This window comes from Micromys minutus (genome assembly GCF_963924665.1).
Source record: "Micromys minutus genome assembly, chromosome: 24".
Lineage (NCBI taxonomy): Eukaryota > Metazoa > Chordata > Mammalia > Rodentia > Muridae > Micromys > Micromys minutus.
Window position 1 is genome coordinate 49,777,507 of NC_137959.1, and position 13,179 is coordinate 49,790,685.

Sequence of the window (13,179 nt, forward strand, 5' to 3'; positions counted from 1 at the left end):
CTCATTATTTTTATAATTAGGCATAAAGTGATTCAGACTTTATCCATAATTTAGCAGATCCTTGTGGTTATTTCCAAATAAGATTAGTATTTGTGCACATTACAGATAAGCAGTCAGCCACATGTGACATAAAACCCTTCTTCAAATAATTAGGTTTACAACGTGACATGAGCAATTCCTCACTATTAGAAGAAGATAAAATTCATAAGAAACAGAAAATTCTGCTGTCAGTGAACTGGAGCAAAAGGAGGGTACACATAACATTGTGGTGTCCCCATCAGGAAGCAGACATCCCCCCAGACACATAATTTTATCCTGTTAGCTGAGAGTGGCCATTTCTAATACTTGCTTTTGAAATTTAAAAAAAAACAAAACAAAACAAAAAAAAAAAAAAAAAAAAACAACGCCTAAGATGTTATCTTTTTACGAGTGTTCTATGAGTATGGGTCACCTTTTCACTGAAGCTCAGAGAGGCAAGGGACAACCTTCTCACCCTGTCAGAAACTTCAGACAGTGACCAGAAGTTCTTACTGTTCCCCAGGAAGTTGTATTTTTACTGACTATGTGGGGAATAACTACATACTAAGATAAAGGAGAATTCCTTAAGTTCCAAACACTTGACCTGAATGTTCTGTTGATGAAGAACCGCTATTGGGTCTCCAAGAGCACTCAAGTGGGTATTTGTTCAGAGACTTTTAAAAGCAAAAGTGCCAGGAAACAGGAATCTAAAAACAGAATTGGAACTTTGAGATGCCAGAAGAGGGTAAGCCTTGTAATTCAGTATGCCTGGCCAGGGCTGCCAGAGTTATTGCATCCAGAGTCAAGGTCACCTTTCTGAAAAGAATAAGAGGGGAGATATGGGTTAAAATAGTGGATTTGCCCTGTTTGGGCTGTTACCAAATTTCCAAATGAATAGAAACCCGGCCTAGGACTTCTACTTCCTGATTTACAGAGCCTCTGGAGTATTGGATATATTGAACATTTGTGGTAAATGCTTGTTAATGGAATGGTCCTTTACACTGGAGTCTCTATGTCTAAGCTTCCCTCTTCTTTCTTTCTCCGGGCTTTCTAATCTATGTTCTTCAGATTTAGCATTCATCTGATGTACTTTCAGGCCACTCCACCATTTCAGATACTACCTTAGCAAAATTTCTAAGTGCTAAAGACTCTTAAAAAACATACTTAGAAGGGAGATTAAGTAAGAATCCTAAGTATGCTGCCAGCCCTGGGACAGTTGCCTAGTGACCTAATTTCATGGGAATTTGCCAGGCCTGCTCTGTGGAAGGATTCCAGGCCTATCCTTTCAGCCCCATGGCTCATTCAGATGACAGTGTACACATCCAGGCTGTTCACATTGTTCTGACCTTCAGAAATTGTCTTTAATAGTGCTCTAGTCACGACATAAATTCTAGGAAATGAAGGGACGGTCATGTGCATGGATTATAAAATTCATACCCTTCCAAACTCTTATGTCAAATGGTTTGTGGGGTGTGTGTGTGTGTGTGTGTGTGTGTGTGTGTGTGTGTGTGTGTGTGAACACATGTGGGTACACATGTGCATGTACATTTGTTTGTATACATGTGGCACCCTGAGACCATCCTTGGATCCTTGGATATGATTCCTATGGTGCTGCCAATCTAGGCCTAGAACACTCCAAGTAGTCTAGGCTGCCTGGCCATCAGCACCAGGATTTTAAGTACATGTGGCTCTACACCCAACATTTCGGCATGGGTCCTGAAGATCATATTCACATCCTACGCTTGTAAGACAAGCTCTTTACTGACAGCCATCTTCCCAGCCCTAGGAATGATACATCTTACAGAGAATTGAGACATGCACCCTTTTCTCATTATTCTAGACTTCTGTCACAAGCATGCTGAATGATTTCAGAAGCTTCTGTGAATGAATTATCTGTTATCAAGATTTGTTCTGTGAAAGACAAATTTCTTGTGGCTCACAAGCTTCTTTGTGTAATTCTTTTTCTCTTCTAGCTCTTTCTGAAGCCAGATCTGAGGTTATTTTAGACATCACTGCCAACTGGACATAGTTTTATATTGATCCAACACTCTCCTCAGAAAACTACCACAAAAGCATTGTGTGTTGGTCATTCAGAACTGCACTTTTAATTCTTTTTTTATCCACAGGCTTATGACCTTTCCAGAACAGTTGTACCTACCTCTCTTCCTCCATCTGGAAATGTTACAATGGCCTCTGGTAAAAAACAATGAACTTAAGACTTTATAACCCTATACACTCTACTCAAGACACTAATGGAAAGAAAGAAAATTTATGTTATCCCACATGGGTTTGTTTGGTTTTGGGCAGGGTTGGGAGAACTGAAGATATGCTCCGTTGGTAAAGTGCCTGGTATGCCAGATTAATTACCTAATTTATATCCCCAGCACTTATTAAAAGCAAGGCGTAATGTACTTATAACACCTTAACCATAGTGGTGGGGGTGGGGGTGAAGGTGGGGCAGAGATAGGTTGATCTAGAACTTGTGATGAGCCAGACTAGGCAAATGGTTGTCCCCACTCCAAAAAAGAAAAAGAAATAAATGAAAACAGACAGCTAATATCAACCTCTGACATCCATATACATAGGCACACCTATATCTGTACATTCATGATGTACACACACAAATATGTGCTCATGCATATATGACATGCAAATACATATACAGAAATGTTAAGATAAAAAGGCCTTTTGAACTTTCATGCATTTATATATGTGGGATAGGGGTGCAGTAAGACCAGAGATAGACATTGGGTGTCTTACTCAATTGCTGTTCATCAAATGTTTTTAGATAAGGTATCTCACTGGGCTTACCCCAGGGATCTGCAGGTTTCCACCTCCCCAGCACTGGGATTATAGAGATTTATTGTTAGGCTTAGTTTTTTTTATGTGGGTTCTGGGGGATTTTAAGTCCAGGCCCTATGTGTTACTGAGTTTCCCCCAACCCATGAAAAAAAATATATCTCACTTATTATTTAACATGACACAATAATTCTAAAATATCCCATACTTGCTTAAAACAAGTGAGTTTTTGTTATCCAAAAGTTACCTCATTTTATTTACAAAATAAAATAGAAACATTTTGTTATTGTACCAAAAGTATATGTAGCAAATTTTGTGTCAAAGCCCTTTATGTAATGTTTTAAGAAAGTTTATTCTAGAGAGATTAAATAGAAAGGAAGGAAGGAAGGAAGGAAGGAAGGAAGGAAGGAAGGAAGAAAGATAGGTATACATATAGGTATAGTAGCATGCTTTGCACCTTTTCTGTCTCTCCTGTTTTCAAGCAACACATGTCCAGTGGCTTTTTAAATAATTAGGAGATTTTAATCAGAATGCCTGGTTGATGCTGTCAGAGTCCCACAGGCACCACAACAGTTTCAAGGGAAGGGCAACGGCGCAGATGACTTTAGAGAATTAGGTTCTGGGCTCATCACAGGTAATCTTCAATTTACTCAGGCCCCATGAACATCCAGGGTGTGCCATGATTGAAATGGGCTCTCTGGCATCAGTGTCTGAGCCTGGGAGTCAGACACTGAATGAAGGTTAAGAACAGGAGAGCATCCAACTTTGAAGGAGACAGAGTTGTTTTACAAAATTAAATTTTTGGCATTTTGATCTTTCCCAAGCTGGCTCCAAGTTCACTGAGTCATCTCTAATTTTTATATTGAAAGTCAAGATAAAGGGACCTTCATAGAGAGGAGTAAGAAGATTGGAAGGAGGCAGCTTAAAAATAAAAGTGTATCAAAGTCTTAAAAGTATAAAGCCTTATAACATGTAGCTTTATGACCACAAACTTGTCCTACACAAACACAATCAATAATGTAAGAACACTTCTAAGAACAAAGACAATCACCAAAGTGTTCTGCATAGAAACACATTTTGAAAACATATATTCAACAGCCAAAGGTATGGAGTGCTCCGTAGGTACCAAAACACTCACTTTAAAAAGACCATACTTACTTGAAAAAATTTTTTAATGGGGGAGGAAGGATACAGGACAGCTTCTGTAATAATATTCTGTGTTCACCTTTCATTTTTATTTTTGATGAATTAGTGCCACATATCAGTGAGGGGGAGTTAGTGTGATGTTTCCATGTGACCAACTTGTGTAACTATTCCTCATTCTTCTCTTCCAAACTTCTCACTGTCACTACTCTGCATTCAGGTTGATGTGTTCAGCATTCATCCCACATACGGCTGAGTGTGTAGTACCCGTCTATCTCTCAGGCCTATTTCATTTGACATAATAATCTCTACTTCCATCTATTTTCTGCAAATGCAGGATTTTGTTCTCTTCTATAGCTGGGTAATATCACACTGTGTCTGCATGTCATATTTTATGCATTCATTCATCTCTTTCCAGGCATTTTGATTCTGTATCTTGGCTACCATGCACAGAAACACCCAGATATGCATGCCTCTTTGGGGTGCTGGTTTCCTCTCCTTTAGGAACAGATTCATAAGTGAAGTGGCTGGAGGGTAAGATGGATAAGCTTTCCATCATTTTTAGGACCCTCACCCAATTGTAACGTCTTACCCACTTACATCCTCACTGGCTATTTATGGTGGTTATGCAATTGTTTTGCTATTTTAACTATGGTGACATGGTATCTCATTGTGGTTTGTTTCGTGCTTCCTTGATGGGTAAAGCAGTACCTTACCATGGTGACACGTGAACAGACGTACTTTAATGTTTATAACTGAATCGTCCAGTTGTTATATGGGGGAGTTTGTGGTAATTTTACACAAAAAGGAAAGAAAATATAAGCTGCTATATTTTAAATATTTTTCTCTTGTTTTCTTAAAAGACTATTTAAAAGGGAGAAGACTGAGGTTGTTATGAGGTAAGAATGTCCTGACTGTCCCCAGCATGGGAGAACAGAGGAAGAAGAATCACATTGAGAAGAGCCAGGCAAGTGAGCAAGCATGTCTGGCTTTCTCCTAGACAGCTGAAGTTTCTCAGACTCTGTTGAGGCTCTACCTACCAATGGAAGGAATGGCCACGGGGGGGGGGGTGGAGGGAAAGGGGACATGGAGCTCTTAGCACCACCCACAGACACCTTGAGCATGCTAGCTGCCAAAACATTTTCACAAGAAGAGTTGAGGCCCTCCATTTCACCAAAACATCTACATGTATACATGTGCACACATACCCACATACACACACATGTGTACCTGTTCTCATACACACTCACATGCACTCAAAGTCACAACACAGAGAGAGATGGCACCATCTCAATATGCAGAGAGGAAACAGAGGAGAATTTTTCTAACATGTATCTCAAGATGTCTGCCCTTCTGTCCTTTTCTTTTGGACAAAGAAAAAGGAGTCTATCACTACCCCCCCCCCATCTAGCTTCTGCTGCCTCAGTGCCTTCCTACCATCTCAGGAGCATCCAAGCCATTAAACTGAGGATCAGGTTGCCTAGGACTTAAAAACTATTTAAGTAATGACAATCATTTATTTCTTCGTCCAGAAAAGAAAGATCATTGGACTCAAAACAGGGATAATGAAACTCAAATGTAGTAAATACTAAAATGTATGTAAAATGTAATATCATCTCGGTATTGTAAACTTAGCATTCATAAACATTTTAGTGCATTTGAAAACAATTTGTGAGTGGATGTTCTCAATTTTACCAAATTCCTGAGTATGAATGCTGATTGCTGATAAATCATATTGAATTATAAATTAAGTGACTTATCCTTTGCCAACTATTTTTGAAAGCAAAAATATTGTTTAAAAAAAGTCCTTTTCATTGTAAAAAGAGACGTAGCCAGTGTGGACTGGAGCACATTTACTGTGTCAAATCTGTAGTGGGTGGCAACTCGAGAGCAGAGCAAGGTGCTGGTGCTGAGTCTTGCTCTCTCCTCATTCCTTGCTCCTCAACAGTGTTTCCCTCCCATGCCTTTCTCCTCACTCCCTACCAGCTCTTCTCCTAAGCCCCTGAACATGATCAAATCTTCCTTGATTCACATCTGACATCTCTCCTAGCTTTGTTTTTTACTGTTGTGATAAACATCATGATCAAAAGCAATTTGGGGAGAAAAGGGTTTCACCTTACAGTTTACAGTCCATTATGAAGAAAAATCAGAACAAGAATTCAAGACAGGAACCTAAAGTCAGGAACCAATATAGAAACCATGAAGGAATGTTGTTTACTGGCTTGCTTTCCATGTCTGGCTCAGTCTGCTTCCAGATACAACCCAAGACCACCTCCCCAGGGAAACAATGCTTACAGAGGGCTGGATCATTCCACATCAGTATTAATCAAGAAAATGCTTCACAGAATTGCCTCCAGATCAGTCTGATGGAGGCACTTCCTCAGCTGAGGTTCCTTCTTCCCAGATGAACCTAGCTTCTGTCAAGTTGGCAAAAGTTAAGCATCACACTATATCTATCTGCTGTGGTTTGAGTGTGATGTGTCGTCCAGAGATTCAAGTGTTTGAATACATGGGCCCCAGGTGATGGTGTTACTCTGGAAGGTTGTAGAAGCTTTAGAAGGCAGAGCCTTTTGGGGGAGAGGGAGTGGGCAGGCTAGAAGTGTTATAGCCCGACACCACTTCCTCTTCACTCTCTGCGTTCTGCCTACAGATACACTGTGACCAGTAGCCTCCTGCTCCTACCCAGTGTGTTCTTCTCTCTGAGATGAACTATAATCCCTCATGCTGGTAGCCTGAGAAAACCCTTCCAAGGTGGAAACATACAGTTCTTTGGAAAGTCAGTTGTGTCAAATGATGCATTGCTGGGGCACACAGGTGAAAGGATGTCTTGCTAAAGTAAATATGTGAAAGACTGTTTACCTGAAACAGGCACAGGTGAAAGGATGTTTGGATATAGCAAACACATGAAAGGACCACTAAGGAGTATAAATACGACCACCACAGACAGTAGGAGACAAGCACTGAGCTATGGTTTGCTCAGCCTCAATATTCTTTGCTAAAGACAAGCATGTATTGGTTCGCCTTACCTAGCTTTGTTGAGATCAACTTGTCATAACTCCAACACTAAGAGAAACTCACCCAAGAGCTTCACATGAGGTTCCTGCAGCAGTTGCTGCTTCTGTGACCTTACATCAGGCCAGTTGACAAGGCTGTCAGTTTCTTCTGGATTTAATTACAGATGCCTGGTGTCTACTTGCTGAAAGGTCCAGACTCTAGCTACCTGTACATGCCTGGGGTCTGGCTGCCTGGAGAACTGGTCTGCAGCTATTGAATGATACTTGGTGTTTGGTAAGGGACTGAACTGCTGCCAAAGAAGATCGAGCTTCCCCCAAAGAACTATTGCTGAACAGGTCCACTTCCCTCATATCCTAATAACTTTTCTCTCCAACTACCTCTGCTGGGTGGTGGGCTAGAAGAGAGGTTGAACCCTTATTAAAAGCAGTTTGCAAAATATTTGTGCTTATACCCTTACTTCCTTAGATTGCTTTCATCGGGTATTTTGTCATGGAAACAAGAAAGGTAGCAAATATCCATTCTTCCTCACCTGAGCCATTGCTCTGCTCCTCTTGCAGGTCCTCAGGAGTGGTTCATATACTCTCTCCATTTTGTCCCTCTTTACCTCAATGATACCTAGTTCCTTAACACTCATTTGGTATGGGTTAAAGCCATTGAATCCTAATATTCACCAAGTACTTTGAAATGGCAGAGGCAAGAGACACCAGTGAAGGAATATGTATGTATATATATATATATATATATATATATATATATATATAGAGAGAGAGAGAGAGAGAGAGAGAGAGAGAGAGAGAGAGAAATAGAAATAGAGATAGATAGATAGTTATAGATATATGTTGTTTAACAGTTTTCTCTGAGATTGAAACATTTCATTCTATAAAGAAGCATTTCAATCAAGGAGGTAGACAACTCAAAATAGCTTGAGGAAGTCCCTGAACCTGACCGGATTCATTAGGCCCCTTCTTGCCAGTTCCTGAGATTAGTCATGTTGCAAAGAACAGACCAGCTAGCAGAAACCAGTGGAGCTGCCTGGAAGAGGTTTAGATGGATTGAGTTGGCTTGGAAGAGACAACCCAACATGTTGAGTTGCCTGTAGGCTGGGCAGTGTGCTCCAGTTTCCCAGCTTTTGTGCACTGCCACACATACTATGGACTTTAGTAATGTTGCTGTCTTTAAGTGATTTCTGCTCCTATAAGCAACCCCTCATCCATATTTCTGATTTCTATAACTCCAATAAAACAAACTGTTCACTAAATTGAATTTTGGTAGTACCCATACTTTGGTCTGTCATGGACTCCTTATCTAGGATGAGTAGACATCCCCAGGAAAAGTTTTGTCACCTAACTCCTGTCAGTGTGTCTTGGACCTGGCACCATTAAAGGTCATTTATTAAAAGTACAGAAATTTACAGTTAGTATGAAAGGAAGTCACTGTGTATGTCCAAGGTCAGATTCAGATAAATGCTACTGCTTTGGGCATGAATTAGATGACATTTCAATCCCATCACCTGGGTGCTGTTGTTGCCATAGCTATAAAAGTAGGCAAATTAATAATATAGGTTACCAATCCCCTGCCATGTTCGCACATGAGCTCAGGAATGAAGAGTTAGTATACAGTTGCTGCTGATAATTAAGGTATTATTTGTGAACTTTCATACAAGGGTAGACTCAGTAACAGCTTTCCACTTGTGATCACTAGGTTAGTACATAAAACAGACAGCAAAAGTAAAAGAGTTTTCTAGTTGGGTGGCAGAAGTATAATTTGGAAGTAAGGAAATGTTAAATACTGGCTTGAAGAATGAAGGAGTCTCTGGCAGAACTTGGCATTCCAATAGCATTTCTTCTTCATGGTACACATGATGAAGTCTAAAGAGGTGAGCAACTCCTACAGGAAGGTAAGTATGGGTACCATTATCTTTAAACGTCTACTCTCTGATGCAACTGTGGCTTATGCATTTGTATTCTTGTTTTAGTGTAAGTATCTCTAAAATATAAGGTTAAAGCCATTCAAGTATGACTCAGGGTCTTTAAGTAATTCTTTAGCCAGAAGGAGATAACTGGTGCAAACCTTCAATAACCCATAAGAAAAAATTGTATCCCATTCATGTAACCACATTCCTACTGCTCATCTTTTGCAAAAGAAGATAGGTGTGTGTGATGGTTCTTTTTCTGTGGTGGATTTAATAGAAACCGCCTTTAGACTCATAGGGAGTGGCATTATTGGAGGTGTGGCCCTGCTGGAAGAAGTATCTCACAGTGGTGGACTTTGAGGTTTCAGAAGATAAAAGCTAGCCCAGGTCTCTCTTCCTGCTGCCTGTCCAGCCAGATGTAGAACTCTATTACTGCTCCAGGACAATGCCTGCCTGTGTGCTGTCATGTTTCCTGTGATTATGATAATGGACTAAACCTCTACCCTGTAAGCCAGCACCAATCAAATGTTTTCCTTTATAAGAAAGAGTTGACTGTGTAAGAGTCACAGTGTCTATTCACAATAGAAGCTCTAACTAAGACCCTTTCATTGTCAACATGCTGAGATTTAGGATTACTAGGGAAACAAGCATTTATAAATGTGTGTGTAGGAGTGTGGGGGGAGGGCATATCTAGACTAAGTTAATTGAGGTGAGGATACTCATCCTAAATGTAAGAGCACCATTCCATGGACTGGAGCTCCAAACTACATATAAAGGAGACATAGTCAGCTAGACACTAGCATTCTGTTCTGTCTGCACTGGGACTGTTGATCCCAGGTAACCAGTTGCTTTATGTTCTTGTTTATGGCATCCCTGTCATAAGGGAGGTACCCTCAAACTGAAAACCCAAGCCTCTTCTTCCTTTCTCTTGTCAAGTATTTTGTCACAGCAAAAAGAAACAATTCCACCTACAACTCTATGGAATTTTTCTAGTCATGCCCTTATTATGGTTACAGGATCTAGGTTTTATTCCCATAGTCCCTTGCTTTTACATACATAGTAAGTGTCCATGGACTTGTTCATTTGTTTTTTTCCCCAATTTTTGAATGGGGTTGTGACCTTTGCTTAGTGTCTCCTAGAGGATGGTGTGAGGGCTAGTTCGTGTTAGTCAGTAGTTTGAAGAATATATCGTATGGGAATTATGCTCATTGTTATCACAAACCTCAGATTAATTCAGAAATTTAGAAGTAATGACTCAGAAGCCAGCACTCAGAGTCCCAACAGCTCTTGCAATTGTCTGGACTCTTGAGGGTTAATGAGGTTCAGAATATGCTCAGTCCTGCCTAACAATGAAAAGCTACACCATATCTTTTCTAATCTCTTCTGTCCTCCTCAAAGAATCAGGCATGATTGTCTACAGCCATCCTCTTAATTTTCTGAACATTTCTTGAAAGAAGACACTAGCTTTGAATTTTTGATAAATGCTTCCTCCCAGCCTAGAGAATTTGTGACTACAAAGGTGAGAAGGGATGAGGGATTACTCATGTATACATGCTTGTGGAGGTCAGAGGACCTTGGCTGTTGTTCTCCAGGAACCATCTGCTTAGTGTTTTTACTGGTTGGAGAGCATGAGCCCCAGGGCTCTTCCTGGTTCTACCTCCCCAGTGCTTAGATTACAGATTTATAACACTAAACCTGTCTTTTTAAATGTGGATTCTGGAGATTAAACTCAAATTGTCAAGTTTGTAAGACTAACACTTTAAGGACTGATCTATCTTGCCAACCCTGTTGTTTGGTCAAACAAAGGTGGATGTTAGATTTTAGTCAAGGATTTCTCTGTGTCTCCTAAAACGACCTATGTCCTTATCTTTGTAGTTATTAATAAGATGAATCAAATTTTGAATGCTGAATCCATGAAGCATTCCTTCAAGCAGGCATGGTTCTACTTCTATGTGATAACTATGTTCAGTTCTCTGAGGTACTGTTCAGGGTCTTCTTACATGTATGCTCCTAGGGAGATTGTCTTGGTGTTCATTCCTTATACACGTGAAAGAATGCCAATGATGCAGTCTGTTCTAGAGCTTTCTTGGCGGGAGTAGCTCTAACTATGTTTCCTTGGCAGATATATTTTATTTCTCATCGACTTTACAGATTCCTTCTGTGATTAATTTCTGATTTTATTGTAATCATGCTACAGAAATCCTGTTTCTTGTATCGCTGATTGAGACATTCTGTGGCAGAATATAGTTTATCTTGGTGAATATGTATAATTTATGCCCCATGTCGAACTGGAGTGCTATGTAACATAAATGTCTGATATGCAACCCCTACGGGTTTATCTCTGCTCTTCTGTATCAAGAGTGACATCAAAGCCTCTGCACACCATTGCCTATGTCTCTGCTTTTGCGTTTCACCCTTCTGCTTTTTCTCTCATGTGTTTTTAAATCTTCCATTCCCTTCTTAAAATTTTGGGTGTTGTTATTGACTGTCCCCTTTATCATTACAGACTAATCCTGTAAATATCTTTATTAATGTCATTTGACTTGAAATATTTTTTCAGTACTAATATAATCACCCCAGGTTTTCAACAATTAGTTCCAATATGTGTATTTTAAAATATCAGGCTTTTTAAACCATTTGCACCTTTACACTTAGAGTGTATTTCCTGTAGGTAGTGTATAGTTGTACTAGCATTTTATGTCCAATTGAATAGATTGTGTTTTCAATGGATATTTAAATCATTTAGATGCATCAATATAAATCTTTCATTTTGTTCCTTTCCATTTCTCCTCCATATTCTTTTGTTTATCCCCCTTTTTTCCACAGATTATTTTGATCTACTGAATTTATTTTAAGGATACCCATGCATAACTTAACCATACTTGAGTTGGTAACTTAGTTAACAATGAAGAGGACCCTCTGCACAAGTCCAGAGTCAGCTGTCTGCTGTGCACAGTTCTCCCCTCTGTGGGGTGCCCTATTGTAGACTCTGGTTACTTAGCTCTCCATGGCCTTATGCTGATAACTTAGTGAATCTTCCTGACTCCAGCAGGATTGCTCTTTCTCGAACATGCTTTAAACAGATTAGCATGGCAGAAGAGGCAATCGTGGAGCTCCCTTAGTTGTCTAACGTCTCTGGATGACATCAGGGCTGACTGTGCGGCCTCACTTGTCTGTCTTCTCAGGGCAGCAGCAAAGCTAAGCAGGGTGCCATCTCATTTGTCTACTGTCTCCTGGGCACTGTTGCTCTTTGTCACCTGATATCCAGCTCCAGATCACATGTTTTGTTCATTTGTTTGGGGTTTTGAATCTACTGTGTCTGGAATGCTTGCATCCCCTGAAATGCATGAAGATGGAAACTTAATGTCTACTGCAATAATATTAAAAGCTGGAGAGTTTTTAAAGGCTATTAGATCATAAAAGAACATCCCTTTTTGAACGGGATTCATATTTTTATAACACTATCTAAGGCTGTTTTCTTGCCCTTTTCCCTGTATGAAAGAACACAGAAAATGTAATCTTAATAGTACAGGTACTCACTCAGCTGATGCCAGGCCTCTCGGTGTCCAACCTTGGATTTCCCAGCTTCTGGAAATGAGACCAGTGCATATCTGCTGTTTATAAACTGCCAAGCCTACATTATTTTTCTATAACAGCCTGAATGGGGTAGAGACTATCTTAGGAAAGAGGGAAAGTCTAATTTATTTCATTTTATCCGACCCAGATGTGATTCTGTGTGTAATTATGAGTTAGTCTGATGAAAACAAGAAATGTTTTAAAATATGAATCTGAACATTATTCTATGAATAGCCTTAAAATATTTATGGTAATAACTTATGTTTATTAACTCAAAATTTATAGCAACCTTAAATGTTGGCCAAAAGTAAACCCAGATCAAATAGTTAGCTGTTTTCTTTTAACGCTCCTGCTCCAGTTTAACAATCTCTACAGACACTGACAAGGCCTCTTATCTCCAGGCTTAGTTGAAAGCTGTGTTTGTTGGCTTTATTGTCTTTTCAGGAGAGAAAGCTCATTACAGGTTAACAATTACTCAACTCTCTTCTGATTTTATTGTAATCTATAAACAAAAGTTTCCACACTGTAAACTTCAGATTTAGATTGGAGCCCTTTGTTTGTCCCTGTGTCTAGAAGGTCCAAGCACAGAGTCACTATAAACTGTAAGTTAGTACCTGCATACATACACTTTCCATGTCCTATGGTCTACAACTACTCTGAAACTAAGGACTTGGGAGCATCCATCAGTGCTTACACAGTTCCCATGCCTTTTTAAA